The 22,852-nt window shown below is 35.5% G+C and overlaps 1 protein-coding gene across 1 annotated transcript in view; it reads right to left on the reverse strand.

Moving 5' to 3' along the window:
• The window catches only part of ADGRV1 (adhesion G protein-coupled receptor V1), a gene marked incomplete at its 5' end in the record, with an annotated part of 585,014 nt that overhangs the window by 393,589 nt on the left and 168,573 nt on the right, over window positions 1-22,852 (reverse strand).

The following is a 22,852-nucleotide window of genomic DNA, read 5'->3' on the forward strand; positions in this document are numbered from 1 at the left end:
ACATTAAGTTGAGATAGCAACCTGATATTTCATTAGAATTTTTCTAAATGACTTTAAAACTATTTTAAAGCTTTTTTGTAAAGCATTTTCTAAGTGTCAGGAGGTTGGTTAGCTTCTTCACAAACATAACTTCATGTAATCTTTAGTCTTTGGTCAGGTTCAGCATTACTCTACTTGGTTTGTGTTTAGGAAACCAAATGTTTCCTAATGAAGAATTAATGAACTTCCCTGGAGTCACATGCTAGCAAATGGTAGAATAAAGATTTGAATTAAGTCTAGCTAACTGTGGAATCTATATTGCTTTTATTTTTTTAGGGGCTACTCGCAGTATCACAAGAGAATTAAGACTGTAAAGAGAATAAACTAGATGAAAATGATTCAAATATAGGTGACACAAGACTGCAACAGCACATAAATCCTTGAGAAAGTGGAACTAGAGAAAACAGAACACTGAGCCAGAAATGTGAATTGCAGAAAGACAAATAAGAAATATCAGAACTTTAAAAGCCATGGTGAAAGAGAGTACTCTCAAAGAAAGGTGTTAGTATCAAATACTGAGAGGAATCAAGGCACTGGAAAACATATAACCAATTCTTTGGTGCAGTAAATGTGGGTTAGGATAAAAATAAATGTTTAAGATAAATTGGAAAGTAAAAAGAGCAAGTTAGAGAACAGATTGCAGACTAAAATTCCATTTGTGTAAGAATAAGATACATATGCTTGAATATGCACAGAAAAATGTTATCTAAAAAAGTGTTAATAGTGGTTAACTCGGGTAAGTAGTAAAACAAGATCTAGGAGAATTCATGGGAATTTTACTCATTTTACATCCATCTGTATTGATTGAGGTTTACACTAAGACACACTTTTTATAATAATTAAAACATAAAGATGGAGGGAAGAGACTTCTGAGTTAAACTGGCAGCAGGCTGACTAGGGGAGAGGTGCCTTCTTCAAATGCATTTATAGACACCATAAGGGACCTACGCTGATAACAGAAGAAAAGAAAATGAAGAGAAAAGTTTTCTAAAATCAAGGCATGAAGAACCAAAGAAGGAGTGAGACCATTTGCTGAGGTCTCTGAACTCCAGGCCACAGAGACTACACCGAATACAATAACTGGCTGCCACAAAATTCAAACCTGTTGTGGTCCCACTCTCCTAAGCTCTTTCCTTTTCATATCAATTCTGAGGCCTCCAGTTCACAATATGCATGGAGTAAATGGGATGGGAGTGATGCCTTGGATCCCAGGAATTACACAGTTAACAAGGGGACACTTAATAAGATCCCAAGCAGGGATGTACATTTTCCTAGAAGTTCTAACAACATTTAAAAAGTTCATATATTGGGCTGGGGATATGGCTCAGTTGGTAGAGTGCCTGCTTTGCATGCACAAGGCCCTGGGTTTCAATCGCCAGCACTGCAAAAAAAAAAAGAAAAAAAGAAAAGAAAAGAAAAGTCCATATATTGAATCTGACATAACTTTCCTATGTTCATATATGAATACACAATACACATCAGTGAAACTCCACATCATGTACAACCCACAAAAACAGGATCCTAATTAGAATAAGTTTATACTCCATACATGAATAATAAGTCAAAATATACCTCTACTGCCATTTATATCTAAAGAGAATAAATAAAAATTGAAAAAGAGTATGTATTATAAAATAGGTACAAGTAACTCTAAAGAGAACTACATGAATGGAGAGATGAAAATAATACTATTTAAGAATAACAATGTCAAAGAAAGATGCAACTGCAAAACTAAAATGTTCAAAAGGAGTAATAAACAGTAGAATTCAAGTTGCAGAAAATTTATTGTGATATACAGAATAACTGAAATTTTTTTATCAGAATACAAAGGAAAAGGTGGACATAAAAATGATATGTGCCGGAGTGACCCTGCCCGACCACCACACCCAGGTTGGTCGCGACCACAGAGCGAGCCAACGGGCGAGTCAGCCCACCTGATCCCAACACCTGGTTAGTTGCCATCGCAGAGAGAACCGATTGCTTCTTTACAGGCTGGTGCAGAGATTTTGAATTATTCCTGAGGGCATGACCATCATCATTGGAAGGGCAGCTCCCTTCCTGAGACACCTACGAGAGACTGGAGGACCTTTGACAGGACCCAGGAGTCGAGAAGAGGAGGTATTGAGAGACTTGGGACCTACTCGTAACCACCAGGTAAATCTCTCCCACTGGGCAGGCTCCCCGGATAGGGTAGAGTCCCAGAATGCAGGGAACTTCGTGGAGTAGAGTGGCCGAGTGGGACTCCCTGGCTGGAGCCGTGAACCCAGTCAACCAAGAGCATTGTACAGGAGGACCGCCCAGCGAGAGGCTTCAGCACAGAGTAAGACTCCCTGGCCCAGAGGCTCCCTGGCCCAGAGGGTAGCTTGTAACAGAGGAGGGCCGCACAGTGAAGGAATCCCTCGCAGGGCTAGGCTCCCCAACCCAGGTCGGTCCAGACCCCTGGGAACATCACAGAGGAGGGCTGCCCAGTCCAGGCAGTAGTTCTAGACTGAAGGGAACTTCTCAGAGGAGAGTTGCCCAGCAAAACTTACCCATGAGCTGCGACTTCCCCGCTGGGAGAGGGTTTCCCACCAGGGCAGTAGAACCAGGGACACAGGCCCAGATCAGATGTGCCCCAGTCTATAGTCTAGTCTCCTTTTGGCTGACGATCAGTCAACAAGTGAAGGCCCCTCTGCCCACTGACGAGGAATATACCCCACCTGAAGGCCACCACCCCAAAAGGGGCAGCTTCCTTCTGGAGCACCACATTATCGAGTTCCTCCAAGACTTAAGGCTACTGAAGGCTAGGAGGGACAATAGTAGTCAATAGGGAAATCTGCAATATCTCAGAGTTTCATTACTAGAAGGATAGATACCTGAGCAATATGAGAAAACAAGGGAAGAAAATGTCCCAAACAACCCTAGATGCTACAGCAATAAAATCCAATAACAGCATGGCAGAAGAAATGTCAGAAAGGGAGTTCAGAATGTACATAATTAAAATGATCAGGGAAGCAAATGATGAAATGAAAGAGCAAATGCAGGCTGTGAATGATTGCACCACTCAACAGTTAAAAGAGCAAATGCAGGAAGCAAAAGAACACTTCAATAAAGAGTTAGAGAATTTGAAAAAAAAAAAAAAAAAACAAAACAGAAATCCTTGAAATGAAGGAAACAATAAACAAAATTAAAAACTCCATAGAAAGCATAACCAATAGGATAGAACACATGGAAGACAGAACCTCAGACATTGAAGACAAAATATTTAACCTTGAAAACAAAGTTGACCAAACAGTGAAGATGGTAAGAAATCATGAACAGAATCTACAAGATTATGGGATATCATGAAAAGGCCAAATTTAAGAATTATTGGGATTGAGGAAGGCACAGAGAAATAAATCAAAGGAATGAACAATCTATTCAATGAAATAATATCAGAAAATTTCCCAAATCTGAAGAATGAAATGGAAAACCAAATAAAAGAGGCTTATAGGACTCCAAATACACAAAATTACAATAGACCTACAGCAAGGCACATTATTATGAAAATACCTAACATACAAAATAAAGACAGAATTTTAAAGACTGCGAGAGAAAAGAATCAAATTACATTCAGGGGGAAACCAATAAGAATATCAGCAGATTTTTCAATACAGACCCTAAAAGCTAGAAGGGCCTGGAACAACATTTTTCAAGCTCTGAAAGACAACGGATGCCAACTAAGAATCTTATACCCAGAAAAACTTACCTTCAGATTTGACGAGGAAATAAAATACTTCCATGATAAACAAAAGCTAAAAGAATTTACAAAAAGAAAGCCAGCATTACAGAATATTCTCAGCAAAATATTCCATAGGAAGAGATGAAAAACAACGATGCAAATCAGCAATGGGAGGAAATAGCCTAAAGAAATAGCCAAATAAAGGAGAAACCAAATCATGTCAAAAAACAAAAATGAGTCAAATGACTGGGAATACAAATCATATCACAATAATAACCCTGAATGTTAATGGCCTGAACGTATCAATCTAAAGACATAGACTGGCAGATTGGATTAAAAAGAAAAATCCAACAATATGCTGCCTGCAAGAGACTCATCTCATAGAAAGAGATACCCATAGACTAAAGGTGAAAGGATGGGAAAAAACATACCATGCACATGGACACAGCAAAAAAGATGGACTATCCATCCTCATTTCAGATAATGTGGATTTCAAGCCAAAACTAGTTAGAAGGGACAAAGAAGGACATTACATACTGCTTAAGGGAAGCATAAATCAGCAAGACATAACAATCATAAATATCTATGCCCCCAACATTGGCTCATCCATGTACATCAAACAAATCCTTCTTAATTCCAGAAATCAAATAGACCACAACACAATAATACTAGGCAATTTTAACACACCTCTCTCACCACTGGATAGATCCTCTAAACAAAAATTGAATAAAGAAACCATAGATCTCAATAAAACAATCAACAATTTAGACTTAACAGACATATATAGAATATACCATCCAACAAAGAATGAATACACTTTCTTCTCAGCAGCACATGGATCCTTCTCTAAAATAGACCATATATTATGCCACAAAGCTACTGTTAGCAAATACAAGAAGATAGAGGTACTACCTCGTATTCTATCAGATCATCATGGATTGAAATTAGAAATAAATGACAGAATAAAAAACAGAAACTTCTCCAATACCTGGAGATTAAATAATATGCTATTATATGATGAATGGATAACAGAAGACATCAGGAGGGAAATTAAAAAATTTTTAGAATAAACGAGAACAAAGACACATCATATCAAAATCTCTGGGACACTATGAAAGCAGTACTTAGAGGAAGATTTATTTCATGGGGCGCATTCAACAAAAGAAGTAGAAATCAACAAATAAACGACTTAACACTACAGCTCAAAGCCCTAGAAAAAGAACAGAGCAACTCCAAAAGTAGTAGAAACAGGAAATAGTTAAAATCAGACCTGAAATCAATGAAATTGAAACAAATGAAACAACAGAAAAAATTGACAAAATAAATAGTTCATTCTTTGAAAAAATAAACAAAATTGATAAACCCTTAGCCACACTAACAAAGAGAAGGAGAGAGAAAACCCAAATTACTAAAATTCGGAATGAATAAGGAAATATCACGACAGACACGATTGAAATGCAAAACATAATTAGAAGCTATTTTGAAAATCTATACTCCAACAAAACAGAAAATCTCGAAGATATCAGCAGGTTTCTAGAGACATATGAATTACCTAAACTGAACGAGGAGGACATACAAAATTTAAAGAGATCAATTTCAAGTAATGAAATAGAAGAACTCATCAAAAGCCTACGAACAAAGAAAAGTCCGGGACCAGATGAGTTCTCAGCTGAGTTCTACGAAACCTTTAAAGAAGAGCTCATTCCAATACTTCTCAAAGTATTCCATGAAATAGAATAGGAGGGATCCCTCCTAAACTCATTCTATGAAGCCAATATCACCCTGATACCTAAACCAGACAGAGACACATCAAGGAAAGAAAATTTCAGACCAATATACTTAATAAACATTGATGTAAAAATTCTCAACAAAATCTTAGCAAACCACATACAAAAATATATTAAAAAGATAGTGCACCATGATCAAGTGGGTATTATCCGAGAGATGAAAGGTTGGTTCAACATCCGGAAATCAATAAATGTAATTCACCATATCAACAGACTTAAAGTCAAGAATCACATGATTATTTCGATAGATGCAGAAAAAGCATTTGATAAAATACAGCATCCCTGCATGCTCAAAACACTGGAAAAAATAGGGATAGTGGGAACATTCCTTGACATTGTAAAGGCCATCTATGCTAAGCCCATGGCCAATATTATTCTAAATGGTGAAAAACTGAAAACATTTCCCCTAAAAACTGGAACAAGGCAGGAATATCCTCTTTCACCATTTTTATTCAACATTGTCCTCGAAACTCTAGCCAGAGCAATAGACGAAGGAAATTAAAGGGATATAAATAGGAAAAGAAGAACTCAAACTATCCCTATTTGCTGATGACATGATTATATATTTAGAGGAACTGGGAAATTTCACCAGAAAACTTTTAGAACTCATAAGTTCTAAATTCAGTAAAGTAGCAGGATATAAGATCAGTGCTCAGTAAAATAGCAGGATATAAGATCAATGCTCATAAATCTATTGTATTTTTATACATAAGTGATAAATCCTCAGACAGAGAAGTTAGGAAAACTACCCCATTCACAATAGCCTTGAAAAAAATAAAATACTTGGGAATCAATCTAACAAAAGAGGTGAAAGACCTCTACAATGAGAACTACAGAACAATAAAGAAAGAAATTAAAGAAAACCTTAGAAGATGGAAAGATCTCCCATGTTCTTGGATAGGAAGAATTAATATTGTCAAAATGGCCATACTACCAAAAGTGCTATACAGATTCAATGCAATTCCAATTAAAATCCCAATGACGTACCTTACAGAAATAGAGCAAGCAATCATGAAATTCATCTGGAATAATAAGAAACTCAGAATAGCTAAAGCAATCCTTAGCAGGAAGAGTGAAACGGGGTATCGCAATACCAGGACTTCAACTATACTACAAAGCAATAGTAACAAAACGGCATGGTATTGGCACCAAAATAGACAGGTAGATCAATGGTACAGAATAAAGGACATGGACACAAACCCAAATAAATACAATTTTCTCATACTAGACAAAGGTGCCAAAAATATGCAAAGGAGAAAAGATAGCCTCTTCAACAAATGGTGCTGGGAAAACTGGAAGTTCATATGCAGCAGAATGAAACTAAACCCCTCTCTCTCACCCTGCACAAAAAATGGATCAAGGACCTTGAAATCAGACCAGAGACCCTTCATCTTATAGAAGAAAAAGTAGGTCCAAATCTTCACCTTCTTGTCTTAGGATCAGACTTCCTTAACAGGACTCCCATAGCACAAGAAATAAAGGCAAGAATCAATAACTGGGATAGATTCAAACTAAAAAGCGTTCTCTCAGCAAAGGAAACTATCAGCAATGTGAAGAGAGAGCATACAAAGTGGGAGAAAATCTTGGCCACTCATACTTCAGATAGAGCACTAATCTCCAGAATCTATAAAGAACTCAAAAAACTCTACTCCAAGAATACAAATAATCCAATCAACAAATGGGCTAAGGAAATGAACAGATAGTTCACAATAAGAAGATCTACAAGCAATCAACAAATATATGAAAAAATGTTCAACATCTCTAGTAATAAGAGAAATGCAAATCAAAACTACCCTAAGATTCCTTCTCACTCCAATTAGAATGGCAATTATCAAGAATACAAGCAACAATCTGTGTTGGCAAGGATGTGGGGAAAAAGGTACACTCATACATTGCTGGTGGGGCTGCAAATTAGTGTAGCCACTCTGGAAAGCAGTGTGGAGATTCCTTAGAAAACTTGGAATGGAACCACCATTTGACCCAGCTATCCCACTCCTTGTCCTATATCCAAAGGACTTAAAATCAGCATACTACAGAGATACAGCCACATCAATGTTCATAGCTGCTCAATTCACAATAGCCAGATTGTGGAACCAACTTAGATGCCCTTCAATTGATGAATGGATAAAGAAACACACAATGGAATATTACTCTGCCATAAAGAATGATAAAATTATGGCATTTGCAGGCAAATGGATGAAATTGGAGAATATCATGCTAAGTGTGATAAGCCAATTTCTAAAAACCAAAGGACGAATGATCTCACTGATAAGCGGATGATGACACATAATGGGGTGTTGGAGGGGGGCAAGAATGGAGGAAGGAGGGACTGTATAGAGCGAAAAGAGGGGCGGGAGGGGTGTGGAGGAAGGAAAAAAATAACAGAATGAGTCAAAAACTATTACCCTAGGTAAATGTATGATTACACAAATGGTATGCCTCTACTTCATGTACAGAGAAACAAGATGTATCTTATTTGTTTACAATAAAAATAAATTAAAAAAAGAAATATTTAACCTTAAAAAAATGATATGTGTCAAATATCAGAGCATTAAATTTAGTTTCTCTGTGTGTTTCCTTTCCTTTGTTCTGTCTCTAGGGACCATTTTACTTCTTCCAGGCTACACTGAAAGCAAAGTTTCTAGGAAATTATTGAGCTAAAGGGAAATAAAAGAGAGGGAAGAACTAAGAGTACTCTAGGGATTAACTGTGGAAGAGGGAGAAAGGAAGCAGGAATGGATAGAAGGCAAAGATCAAAACTGGTAGGAGAAAAATAACACTTATTCATAAAAGACCGAGGGGAAAAGTAGGAGAGATTCTCAGTGCAAGCTTCTCTTGAGCATGGCCCCACCCCCAATCTCCTTGGTAGATTCTCTGATATCCAATGAGATCTTATCCCTTCAAGACAGGACTAATTACCCCTTCTGCTGGGAGTATTTCAAGCAGACAGTTCTTCTCTGTGAGGCTCCTTTGGAAATGACCTCATGTGCAGAAATGCTTCTCCTGCAGGTTGGATTCTCTTTCTGGCATAGTTTGCTCATGGTGACTACACAACACAAGATTATGAAACACAACTTCCTACAACTCAGGACAACTTCGAATTGTCAGTTCCTCTAGAAGACAAGCCGGAGAGTGTGGTAGTGTCCATTCAAGAACTGCATCATAGCTTGCCTTCAACACTGCACAACACTGCTTCTTCTCCTTGAACAGATGTTGATCCGAGGAGCACTCCCTGCAAAACCTCCAGGCCCTGCATCCCATGACCTTCTCACCAGGGAAGTCCCACTGACATATCACCTGCGGACCACTCATCAGTCCGAGAGGCTTGCACACTTCAGTGACAATATGGAGCTCAGATATCCTTCATGAAGACAGAAAGAGTCAGGAGTAACTTCCCTCTGCTGGTAAGAAAGGACTGAAAAGATCACGATGAGAATTTCTCTATGAGTGGGGGAATGGTGACTCCACACAGTCACTCTGACATTTTGAGGCAGTCCAGGAAGTTTTATGCAGTAAACTGTTATGCCACTAGGGCTGCTCTTGTAGACTAGTATCTCAATTGTCAATGTGTGCAATATGTTGCTGCGAGAATGATTTGTGGGATTAGAGATTCACCTATGCAGTAGTAGCCACGAGCAGGACCAGGAGAAGACTGGAGAGGTCGTCAAAACCAAATTAGAACCCATGTCCTATCATAGGTATGAATATGCAAAAACAATGGACCTGCTATACAGTTGTACATGAAATGTATAAGACTGGTGACAAAACAATTTGCAAACAAAATCAAATCAAGGAATAAATCCATTCCTCTTGAAGTTGTGCTCTGAAAAGGAATGGCCTTATTCACTGGGAGGAAAGATCAGATTATCTGCCATTTATAGATGCTCAAAACCAGAAACCCTTTCTAATCACCTGAGAAGTAAATCTAGCAGTTAGAACCTGGTAACTAGGAAATTAAGCCCATTATTATCAGGGAAAAGCTTCACAGAAATTAAAGAATGATTTATAAATGTTAAATTCTTTGCATGCCAGGTGAGAAGTTTTCAGATCATGGCTAAGATATGTAATCTAGATATTTACTGAGTAACCATTTATTAGATTTTGAGAAATAAATGGATGACATATCTGAAACACCTGAGATTTAACGCCATTAAAGCAACCAACATCTCAAAAATGGTAATATCTAAGTGGCAAATAGACTATCAGAGGGCATCACTAATTAATTTCTTATTCACCTATTAGAAAACTAAAAGAAAAAAATACTATTTTTTCTGTTTGTTTTCAAAAGCTCTGAAGAAATGTTAATTGACTACAAAACAAAAACAAAAACACATGACCCCTGGTTTCTGGTTCTAGTTGTTGTAGAAACTAATTGCATGGGCAAAGAGATCCTGGTCCTCCCTCAAAGTAAAATACAGAGGACCTGTAACCTTCATTTTTTGTTGTGGGGGACTGTGATACATACAGAAGGATTATAATGGGCTTCCCATTCTTAAATTATTATCTTGATTCAGTTTTTTTAGAAACCGAAATATAATATCAATCTTTTTCTCAAAGTGTACAGGGATGTTAAAATTCCAAATCTTGATCTGAGACTATCTATCTGATCTGAGACTGTCTATGAGATTGTATTATTATGATACACAATCAACCTAGCCTCACTATAGAAGTTCTGCATAATCAGTACTTTGTCCACAATCAGGAGAGCAACTGTAATAAGGGCCATTTTGGTAGTGGGATAGAGACAGAGTGAATGAAACAATCTGACTGCAGAAATCAAGAGTTTTCTCCCTCTTTTTCTCTCAGAGAGGAAAATTTTTCCCCATGGTGCAGGGGATTTCAAAAAATTCCAGATGCATTGAATACTCTCATGTAAATTCATAGTAATACTATGCTAAAGAAAAATTAGATGAAATTAGAGAAACTACAAATTAGAAATGACAAATTAGACAAATATATCAGGAGTCCTCAGACTGCCTTTACCTCATCAAAATGAAGTGTTCCACTTAAAGGACTGAGATCATCTTTAGCCTTCTCATCTACAGTCCACAGAAGTCGGACAGCTCCCTTTCCCCCTGGGGACCGGACAACTGTCAGTGTCACATATGAATTAGGGTCATCAAATAAAAGGGAATCATTAATCATTACCTGAAAGAAAGAAAATCCAGTAAGACAAAAATAATAATAACAGAAGAAACAGAATCGTCTGTTCATGATAACTGCAGTTTGTGAATTTACAATTGCATTCATGGCACATTACAATCATGGTAGAGAAAAATGTTTCACTCCCCATTTCCTTTCCTTCTTAGACACTCAACAACATGGGATTTCCTATTTTCTCTTGCAATTAGATGGAGCTACTGAATTCCTTCAGTAGATTATAGGCAAGGGTTACGTGTGCAACTGACACTCTGGCCATAAACTTCCACACAATCCTCCATATTCTCTCTTTTCCCTTTTTTCAGGTGAATAGAAAGGATGCCTGGGACCTAGAGGAGAGATGGAAGGAGTCTGATACCTGAGTTGTCAGTTAAAGAAAAGGTATCCATAAGAGTTAGCCAACTAGGAATACTGGGACTCTTGTATAAAGAATAAACACATCATGGGAAGTAACTGAGATTTAGGGGTTCTTTGTAAAGGCATTCAAGCTCCCCACATAATTCAGACCTAAGCTTTCCTCTCAATTATCTGGAGTTTAACCACCTTAGTAGGTCAAAGTGTAAAAGAGGTTTTATTTAAAGAGAAGAGATTCAATACATTAATTTACCAGAACTTTTTTACACAAGTCCTTATTAAGATACCTAGTTCAAATGAATTACATATATTGATTCAGTGAAGTCTGAATCAAACCCATAATATCCACCTGCTGTGTAAATGCCAAGTAACACAATGCTTTCCATTCTTAAGACAGATCAAAACAAACATGAAACAAAGTCTTGTTTGTTTGCTTGCTTTCCATGAGACTGCATTCAAACCAAGAACAGAGATTTAGAGCTAACTAATATTTGTTGAGTTCCCATTACTTGTCAGTTCTTCATATACTTTTTCTTCTTTAAGAACATTTCAGTTTCTTCATCGGTTGAATTAGATGCTTACAGGCTTTTTCTTGTAACATTCATAAGTGCTGCTAACATCACTGAACAAAGAAATAATAATGGAGCAGCCGTTGCCCTTCTCTGGTTGTGTGTATAGTATGCATAGAATAAAATTAGAAAAATAAAACAAGCTGTTCTTTGTTTCATGATTGGATCCATCAGTCCCGTAGCTGCTCATATTGCACTGAGCTGGCCAGTGTGAATGCTAGGAACATCCTAGGACCTACTCTCTTGGTTGTTGTTGCAGAAGACTGAACTGTTTTGGAATATGTAACAATTACATAAACAGAGTCAAGTGTTTTCCAATGTGGTTATCGGGTTTTTATGGCCTTGCTGTGTACTTTGCCCTCTCTTTGACAGTAAATTTCTGCCTATGGCTTACAGTTTGACATTTAATTTATTAGCACTGCTCTGCACCCCTTCCTTAAGAGGGAAGATTTCACATGGTTTATTGCATTTGTTTACTTTTCAGGTTTTACTACAAGGTGTAATAATAAAATCAAAGATTTTTGGAAAAAAAGAAAGAAAGAACCACAGAAACTCAGAAATCTGACAACCAGACATGTACACATGTTTGGAAAAAAGGGGCCTAGAAAGTAGTTCAGACATTTAGAGAAATATTTAATAAGAAAAAAGAAATAAACACATCATAAATAAGCCGTATACCTGTGTGGCTTTTGATTCCACAGATATAACATTAATTTAGGTTTCACATGTGGATTTCTGTAGATTTCTGATATTCCCAGTACCTTGGCATATATACTGCATTGTTCTACCAACAGCTTATTAACTTTGGCACATTAATTCTATTGATCTTTTCTCAATGTTCTTCAGTTCTCAACCTAATCTGTGTCACAATTAATGCTAACAGTATGTTTACTGTGTGTGAAATATTGTATGTGTTATATACATGTAAAAAGATAAGTTCCATGTTATCAGGGACTTTAAGAAAAGTAGAATATAAGGAAAGCAGCTGGAGAGGTCTGCTAACAAGCTAAAATTAATTCTACACAATAAAAATAGCAACTAACATTTAGTGTTAAGCCCAGGTACAAGTGCTTTATGTATATCAACTCATTTATTCCACATAACAGTTATGAGGAATTATACACTAATGACTGAGTAACCTAAATCTCACTTGTACATCCCAAGAAAAATTGGAAATTTGAGGCTATTACAATAAGATTAAGTTAGGTTTAGAGCACTAAAGTTTATGATAGCAGTTAAAATAAAATGAGTAAACAAAAATTACTTATAAATAGTAACATAACTTTTTTTCCATGTCAGGAAGAGAAACTTATAAATGCATTATCCAACATCCAGCACCAAAGTGTGATGAAGTTAAAAGCAAAAACATTAAGGTTTCACCACTTGAAGATCTGAACACTAAATACTAAGCTCCTAAGCTAATAGAGGCATTTTATTAAAAAAATAAGTTACATATTCATATATATTAAAATATGCAATGAAATATCATGTGGTTGAAAATACACGAAATATTAAATATTAATTCTGTCTCTCTCAGGGTACTAATGTTATAGAAACTTCTGCTCTCCTCTTTATAGTTGTTTTGCTTTTCCCAGACTTTTAATGCTGTCTGAGAGAAAATCACAGCTACTATTTGCCAATCCATCATTCCTTGCAAACACTTCTGCTATTTTTTTTCCAAAGGAAGAAAGAGAGTCTCATGGGGCTACAGCAAAATTGTGCTGTCCCTCTTATAGTTCCCATTTTCTAATGAAATTGAAATTTCAGTGACCAGATCATTAGGTAATTGTTAGGCTATATTTAAATTCGGGAGCATATGGGAAGTCGTGCTCTGAGAGGCAATTTGTAGATCTAGCCTTTCATCCACATGACAGTAAAGGCAAGGGGCATTCAAGCAGTTGGTTTATGACTGAAAATGATCCACAATGATCAGATACGAGTGATTAAATAAAGGGAGTGATGACATATGTAGTCAGAAAAGTTGCTAAGTATATTGGAACTGTTTAATGATCTTTGTGAATATTTCATCTGGGAAATTTCATCCTTTAAAAGATAAAGTCATAAGAATTATGACCCAGTGATCATGTAATAATAATTGTGATAAGAGTTAGAGTACTTTAAGATGTGGTGATACTTTAATATTAGTTGCCAAGCCAGGCTATACAAATATTTAATTCTTATGATTGGTTGAGCATTTTTCCCTCCCTCAGCAGTTGAATCAATAATAACTGGGCTCCTTCTTTCAGATCTTGGAAGAAAACAGCCAGTGAGAAGTAAGAGGGAAGAAACAGGACAGAGTACCAGAACTGAGAGAAATTTCTCTGACCAGCAAAACCCATCCTGGGATGCCATATCCAGACCACAACAGGCCTGTCTTGTGGCCAGGGTAGATAAAAAATAAAAGGTATGGACAAAAAGAACGTCCTGGTCTACTACACTCAATAAATAGGAATCACTTCCCCTCTGTAACTGATGTTAAGAGCTCACATTATATCAAGTTGTATGTATATGTTGGAAGATTGGCCCCTAAATTAATAGCCAACTCAAAAGATAATTGAAGAGAGAGATTTGTAAGTGACGAGTAATAAAGAATTTCAAAACAAAAATAACAGACACTTTTCTACTGAAAATACATGAAAGTTTTGCACTCCCCTAATATATTTAACTTACAGTCTGTTCCTCAAATCCAAATACTCCTAGTGGAGAATCATTCGGTGGAATAATCACACTGACCACAACATTATCTCCAAGTCTACCACCTCCAACCACATGGTTTAAGGAGATATTGAACATCTCCATGAGCTCAACTTCGGCATCATCAGTTATGGTGATTTCTATCATTGCAGTAACCTATAAAAGAAAGGAAGGAAAGGAGAGAGGAAGAAGAAAAAAAAGAGAAAAGAAGGGAGAGAGGCAGGGAAGGAAACAATGTGATAATTTTTCCTCATATATATTCTAATAGAAACTTAGAAACACGACACAAAAGAAAAAAGCAACCATTTTGCCTGTTAGATTTATATACTTTTAAAGTAATGTATCTATATAGTAGTTGAAAGTCAGAAATTTATAGTCTTATTTTTAAAATAAAAGAAATCATAAATGTAATAAAATATAGCATATTTACAGATATAAAAAACAAGGACTCCTTATTCTTGAAAAAAATCGTAAGTGCTATGAATGATCAAACAACCATTGAACAAACAAAACCTAGTGTGCTTTGTATTAATATTACATGACATCAAATGAGACCATAAAAATTATCATTGACTTCTGCAATTCAGATAAATCCTATTGGTTTCAAATTTGTTTTAATGTAGGGGAAAACAAAAGCAGGAAGAAAGGTCAAATTTGTTCTCCTTAGGTTTTTATGATCAGGATTTAATTCATTTCTCTGAGTTTATGTTAAAAGTTTTATAAACTTATAAATGAACTTGGTCCACCTTGTGATTTCATTAGAGGTCCAAAAACCCACAATTTCAAATACATTAGCTATAATAGGTCTTTATGTGTAGAAAAATCTAGATTTGCATGCATATCTTTTAACAGAATTTCCTGGACCACTTGGGGCAATCAATAAGTTTATGAATACTATGCAAATTTGTCAAGGTAAGAATAAGACTACTTAATAGGTTCTGCTATTTGAAGTTACTAACATTTTCATGGTTGTGCACATGCCTCTTCCACTTTTTCATGGAAAATGTTATAAAGACATCTCATTCTCATATATTACAAAATGCCCAATTTATAAAATTTACAACACTTGAGGAATTTGTAATTTTTAAGATTGGTAGACCTAAATCTAGAATGTTATTCACTTTTTCAAGTTTTAACAAATTATAAAGGAAGTTTGGGTTATTAATTTAATATTCAAAAATTTTACTGAAAATTTCAAATTAAAAACATGCATGTATGAACATTAAGAAATAAAGAGAATAAAAGCATTTGTGATCATAATAATAGTCAAATTCATCAATTTTATCATCAAATTCATCAATGTAGGTTTTTATACACTGCTAGGCACTTCTAAGTCAATGATTATCCTATTTTAGAATTTTTGTTTTAAATGGAATCAGGTGGGGAAGTTCAGAAAAGGGTAAGATTCTTGCTTCTTTCTCTTCCACACTAATTAATAATATCTGTTCTTGACTTGCCACAACAACATTTAGAGTTATAATACAATTGGCAATCATCAATGCATGCTCATTTGGTGGATACATATAGAATTCTTGAAGAAGAACCAAAAAATACTTATATGTTCATGATGAACATACTTGCCCATCTGCAAATTCAAGAATCCCATGAGATGGATTAAAGTCTTCCAGGTCAGCACTGTCTGGTATTGCTTTCCAATGAACATTTACTGTCCCAAAGCTTCCAGCCAGCCGGACTACAGGAACCTGAAGAATGTTCAAGGGTGGAGGGACCTCATGGGCAGTAATAACTTCACCAACATCCTTAATAAAGAATACAAGTTGAAAATAAGACAAAAGTGACAACTATTCTAAGTCATTACTTTCTAAATTCATTGTTTTCACTTATAGCTCATACTTCACCCTTCAAAGTAGAAGTTAATAGAAGTATGCATAACAAGTCTTTAGAACTTTTACACTGAAATTTAATGAAAAATAAACTTTATGAATCCTTTGAGTTAGGTCAAAGAAAACTAGGAACTTGTGAAAGAGTAGAGATCCCCTTATAAAAAAAAAAAAAGGTAGAGACCCTCTGATATAAAACGAATATATCTAGTTAAGATTGACCAAACCAAAATGGGTGCAAATAAAATCATTGAGTTGTGCTGACTGTGGTAAATGCAAGGACAGTAATTGAGATAAAATAATGTGGCCATGAGTTAGGACATTGTGACCATTTCTGTGAAGCAACCCATCACTTCGGAGGCCCCAGAAGCTACCGGTTTCAGATATGGGTAGTCTGGCTCCCCACGCCTAGCTGGCCCTGCTAACCAGTCAGGTGCAGTCTGAAATAGATAAGCTGGAGCTGACTGCTTGCACTCCTTGGAATAAAAAAAGGGAAAAGGTCCCTATTGTAAGTCTGCCAGGACTTTTTTATGGTTTTCACTTTAAAAATGAGTTTGCTGAAGTCACTCCCTACTACTAGTGCCCTACTTGGAGCAGTGGTCCTGACATGTCAGTCTGGTTTTTTGTTTTTTTTTTTTCTTTTTATTTTCTCTTTTCCCAAAATAAACTTTTTTCCTACTTTAGTTTCTGGTGGTCTCACTATACATCAATAACCAGACCCTACAACAAATTCATTTGAAAGACTAATTTGGTTGTTTATTTATAAATACCTATAAGCAAAGCTAATTGTTTTGTAGAAAATACAAAAATACTGGACAAATCAGCAGAGACAAGCTTCTACATTACTATAAATATATGAAAATTCAACTCACTCGAGTAACATGAAATATAAAAATTCCTCTGGGATCATCACTTTCCTCAATAATTATCTCAGCTATTTCCATTCCCGGCCTCTGTACACTTGGCTGCTCTGCAGAGAAGTCAGAGTTCACCAGGTTCACCTCAGTGATAGTGATGATAAATCCTTCTTCCAACTCAGGAGCATCATCCTGGGAGGTGGGGTAAAGAGATGGTGCTGTTTTGGTTTGGTTTTGTTTGGGAGATGGGGTCTTGATATGTGGAGTAGGCTAGTCTTGAGCTCCTGGGTTCAAGTAATCTTCCTACCTCAATCTCCCATGTAGCTGGGACTACAAGAATGAACCATCACTACTGGCTGGTTTTGAAAGAAAAATATTTAACGTGCATTGGAAAATTGACATTTTTCAGTAGGGAACAAACAGCTTCCTCTACATGAATGGGCAGCTTTATCACCATAAAAAGATTCCTATTAATATTGCATACATTCTCACTGATGAATTCAGGATCCCTAGAATGTTCAGGATTAAAGGAGACGTTTCAAAGGAATTCTCATTCTCATTAGCAAATAAAATAAGTTTTAAAAAACCTATCCCACAAATTTAATGTAGGTAGGGAGGGAGGGTACCAGGGATTGAACCCAGGGGCACTTACCACTTACCACTGAGTCACATCCCCAACCCTTTTTCTTATTTTTTGAGACGGGGTCTCGATAAGTTGCCTAGGGCTTTGTTAAATTGCTGAGTCTGGCTTTGAACTTGCAATCCTCCTGCTTCAGCCTCCCAAGATGCTAGGATTATAGGCATGCACCTTGTGTCAGGCCTATCCCAGTTTTGATCATATCCTATTGAATATGTCTTACATATATAATTTCCCAAAAGAAATTTAGGAGAGATTGGTAAATTTTATTTATGCTTTAAAAGTGAAAGTTCTAGATTTGTAAATCTAGATGCAATACTATATTTAATTCATTCTTAAATGTTTTTATTTTATTTTTGAATATGGAATAAAATTTCAAACATAAAAAGATAACAAGTAGAAAAGGAAAGGAAATCTCTTTCCTATTCCATCCCTGTATCTTTCCCAGATTGTCCTCTCTAGAACTCACCACTAGCAGGAAAACTAATGTTACTACAACATTTACTTAATAATATAGATACATTTATAATAGTCAACATATAGTGCTATTAATATTATATGTATTATATATTAATACTTTACTTGATTTAAGTGCACAGTGCTAGAAATCAAACCTTGCTACATGCGAGGCCAGTGCCCTGTCACTGAGCTACATCTCCAGCCCCAATAATTATCATATAATGCTATTAATAACATTAATACAACTATTATCACTTTCATTTTTTTTGTGCATCACTACAGATATATCCACATAGTCTCTCTTTTTCTCTTTCAATATACAGACATAGATAGCAAAAACTAGATCTAAAGCATTTGAATATTAATCATGATTCAAGTAATTGTATACTGAAATGAAATTATTTCCCTATCAAACCAACAATAAAAATAACTAAATTGATATGGGTGTTTCATTTTTCTGATATAAGTTTAAAACAACTAACCAACCAACATAATAGTAGAGATAATCAGACAAATAATCAATCCAAATTCAGTGCTTCAAAGTTCATTCAAATTATTCCCATTCAAAAATTAATATAGAGCTGGGGTTGTGGCTCAGTGGTAGAGTGCTTGCCTAGCAAGTGTGAGGCACTGGGTTCAATCCTCAGCACCATGTAAAAATAAATAAAATAAAGTTATTGTGTCCATCTATAACTAAAAAAAATTTAATATAAAAAATATGTTTGTCATTTTGCAAAAAATTGTAAAATATTTATTTATTCATATTAAATATTTATTTGGGTGGGAAAATTATTCACATTTTCTTTGTTAAAAGCATCATTTTAAAGAAACATTTTTACCTGTAAGAACATCAAAATCTTACATTTAAAAGCATTTTCTTTTACATCATAGTTATTGCAATCCATACTTACTGGCAAAATGGCAACTTTCACATGAGTTTCTTTTATGTTTTCTTTCATTATTATTGTTGTTTCTTGCAACACATAATCTTCATTCTCAATAGCCTGATTATTCATGTGAAGTAAGAAATTGGGTTTTGCCTTCAAGTGAATGGCAATGTCTCCAAAGAGCCCTTTATCTCGAACAATAAGCAACTGCAGAATGGTGATATTCTCTGTGAGAGAAACATGCCTCTAGTCAATACGCTTTTCTGTTTGCTGTCAAGGCTGTTTCAAGCACTCTCGGTGGAATGTTCTGCACTACCCTTTCAGACAGTTAAGTAAAGAGAGATAAAACAAATACAGTACATACTCCCAATAATGTATGTATGTAAGTATTCTGTGCTTTGTCTCCATTGTCCCCAAAGTTGTGCTGAAAATCACCATTCATTCCTAGCATTCTGTCTAATCCCTCAGCTCTGATTCCACATGTAGCCTCAGGTGTTAGACATGTCATACTGAAATTGCTGAAAGTCTTAGGGAAGTGCATATGCAAAGTTGAACATAGGTAATAATTACAAAAGTGTTTAATAGATTCTTCAAAATGAATAGTGAAATACACGAAGTCATCATTTAATGAATAATCATTAGATGAAGAGTGATTTTGCTCAAAAGATGAGGTGTCTATCTCAAGGTTCGAAGTATTTCACAGCACCTACTTTTTATTTCATTTCTTAGATATTTTTAAATTAATTTGTTATATAAAATGAAGTAAAAATGCCTGTCTGTCTTCACTGCACGTCCATGAATTTCTCATGACTAATAACTGTGTCTTTCTTTCCAGAATACACAGTGAGATTCCTGGCTACTAGGTATTTCAGAAATGTTTATTAATTTTTTAAAAAATGGCTCATTTTATCATAAGTCTATTGTTTCAGTTCCTGTATGCACGGAAATATAAAGGCCCAAGAAATACTATGTGTCATTTCATTTTTTTTACCACCAACTCTTCAAATGAAAGATTTTGAAAGTTGGATATCCATACTGTTATCTGAAAACATTAGAACCATCTCATGGTATATTCTAAATATACTGTGATATATTATATTTAACCCTTTATTTAATATATTAATATTAAATTTAACCCTTTATATTTAAATATAAATATAATATTTAACCCTTTATTTAATACATCAAATGATCTTCATTCACAAAATTATATTTACCCAACGATACAAATAGTTATTTAGGTAAAGATTTCAGCAGTCAAGGAAAAAAAACGGGGTGCTGGAGATGGGGCTCAGTGTTAGAGCACTTGCCTGGCATGTGTGAGGCCCTCAGTTTGATCCTCAGCAAAATAAATAAATAAAATTTTAAAAGATCCACTGACCACTTAAAAAAAAAAAAAAAAAAAGAAAGAAAAGAAAAAACAGGGACTGGCCAATGTACACTTCATAGGATAAAATTATTCTCACTAATGTTTTGGGTTAAGCAACTTATACATCGATACCATGTGCTTCTCACTATGTTGTTACTGTGCCATACAACAACTGAAAATGTATAGAGAAAATCTGAGTGAGGAATAACAACAGGTAAACAAACAATGAAGAGAAAGTAAAATAAAAACCATTTAACTGTATTGCAATGATTTAACTAAAATAGTAACATTTTTACTACGATAGTATATCTTTAAAATTTGAAAGTACCAAGCTGGGGTTGTGGCTTAGTGGTGAAGCACTTCCCTAGCATGTGTGAAGCACTGGGTTCGATTCTTAGCACCACATATAAATAAATGAATAAAATAAAAGTCCATCAACAGTAAAAATAAATATTTTTTAAAAATTGAAAAAAACCTTATTGCTAAGTGGTTACATGATCATAAAATTTAATAAACAAAATGGCTATGACCTGTCAAATTGAAAAAGTCATATGAAAAGAGAAATTTGTATTTCTTGTAAGCATCAAAATTAAATTCTCCAGTGACACTTCTTACCAAAGCCTGAAAAATATTTAACAGAATTTACCTTTAGGTTCTGCTACTCTGGTGAAGAGAGACTCAAGGTGCCAGCCCACCAAGCCATAGGGAGAATCACTGGGCAGAGTAGTTATCATGGACTTGTTTCTTTTCTGATCAATAGTAGCACCTTTTGATGGGTCCTCAATCCCTTCTGTGGCAATTCGAGTTAGTGTTATGATCACAACCTCTGACAACTCTGGTATATCATCAGCAATAACAGTTAGAGTAATTGTGGACAGGGCCTGGCCTTCAGTAAATGAAATCTAAAATTTTAGAAAAATATTTTATTTACTTGCCATTATTACTGTGTAGTAAGAATATCAAAAAGTTTGACTTTCTTTCAATATGGGTGCAACTTAAAAAGTTTAGCAACATTATGTGATTATACAAATAGCTTTTATATTAAAAATAAGAATGGTAGGAAAAAGAAAAACTAAACCATTTCTAAAACCTAAGCTAATAAATCATATAGTCAAGTTGTCATATCCTGGAGCCTACAGTTCCTTCTAATACAGTATACAAAGTCTCTCTGGAAATCTATTAGATAACACATGTAAAGTACTATAAAAATAAAAGAAGGAAGTATGCTAGCTTAAACATTTTTCTCTACAAAACTTTTGTCAGATTGCAACTCCAGGTAGCTGCAACATTTAACAATGAATCAACCAAAACAGAAGGGGCAAGGAGAGGGAGAGAGAGAGAGAGGGAGAGAACCTAATTTGCTAAAAGGCATCTGAAGTCCCTGTTGACCAGGCTTCCGTCAGCCTCCTGGATGCTATTTCCCATTATGCCCACTTCATACCCACTCTCCAACAATGTGGCTACAAACCACAATTATTCAAATTAGTATTGCAGGCCATCTACCCCTGTTAACATGCACCTCGCTACTCAGGGAAGGCACTAGAAGATATAAACCCAAGAGCTTTATTAATAAAATCAGGAGTGAGAAAACTGCTGCTCATTGGCCAAATCCATTTTTCATAAATGAAGTTTAACTGAAACGCAGCCAAGCTTATTCAACTGCACGTTGTCCATGACTGCCTATATTGTCTACTTCATATTGTCTAGCATAATTGTGCTACAAAGGCAAAGTAGTTGTGAAAGAGAACAGATGATTAATAAAGCCTAAAATATTTACTATCCACCCTTTATAAAAAAAATTCTTATTCTTGAGTAAAATAATTTTTTCAATAATATAGTCTACATTTCAGGTAATAGTATGCATTTAAATTATAATTTTATTCATGCTTCTATATGAAATTATAATTGGAGATATGTAAATCAGAAATAGAGAACCTGAGAGATACAACTCACAGTCTCAGTAACTTGCATTGAGTAAATAGTAAATGCAAGAATTAAGAGTTTGCTATAACATTCTTAATACACTGAAGCTCCACTTACCTTTCAAAATAATTGGGAATTAGAAATGCTGGACTATAATATTCAACTTTTTGGGGGATACTGCCATAGAAGTTTCTTTTAAATAATTCTTCAGAGAAGAAATTGGAAAAAAAAAAAAAAAAAAAAACCCAAAAAACAAAGAAACCTGACTAATCTATGAAACCCAAGGCAAGTCAAAGAGACAACCCATCTTTTACCTGGGACAGAGAGGCTTCTTGAAACCTCTTTTTTGGGGAGGTGGTGGGTAACTGGGGATTGAACTCAGGGGCACTCAACCACTGAGCCACATCCCCAGCCCTATTGTATATTTTATTTAGAGACAGGGTCTCAATGAGTTTCTGAGTACCTCGCTTTTGCTGAGGCTGGCTTTGAACTCACAATCCTCCTGACCCAGCCTCCAGAGCCACTGGGATTACAGGAGTGCAATACCTCTCCTGGCCTGAAACCTCTTTTGGTTAG

This window comes from Sciurus vulgaris (genome assembly GCF_902686455.1).
Source record: "Sciurus vulgaris genome assembly, chromosome: 6".
NCBI classification, from domain to species: Eukaryota; Metazoa; Chordata; class Mammalia; order Rodentia; family Sciuridae; genus Sciurus; species Sciurus vulgaris.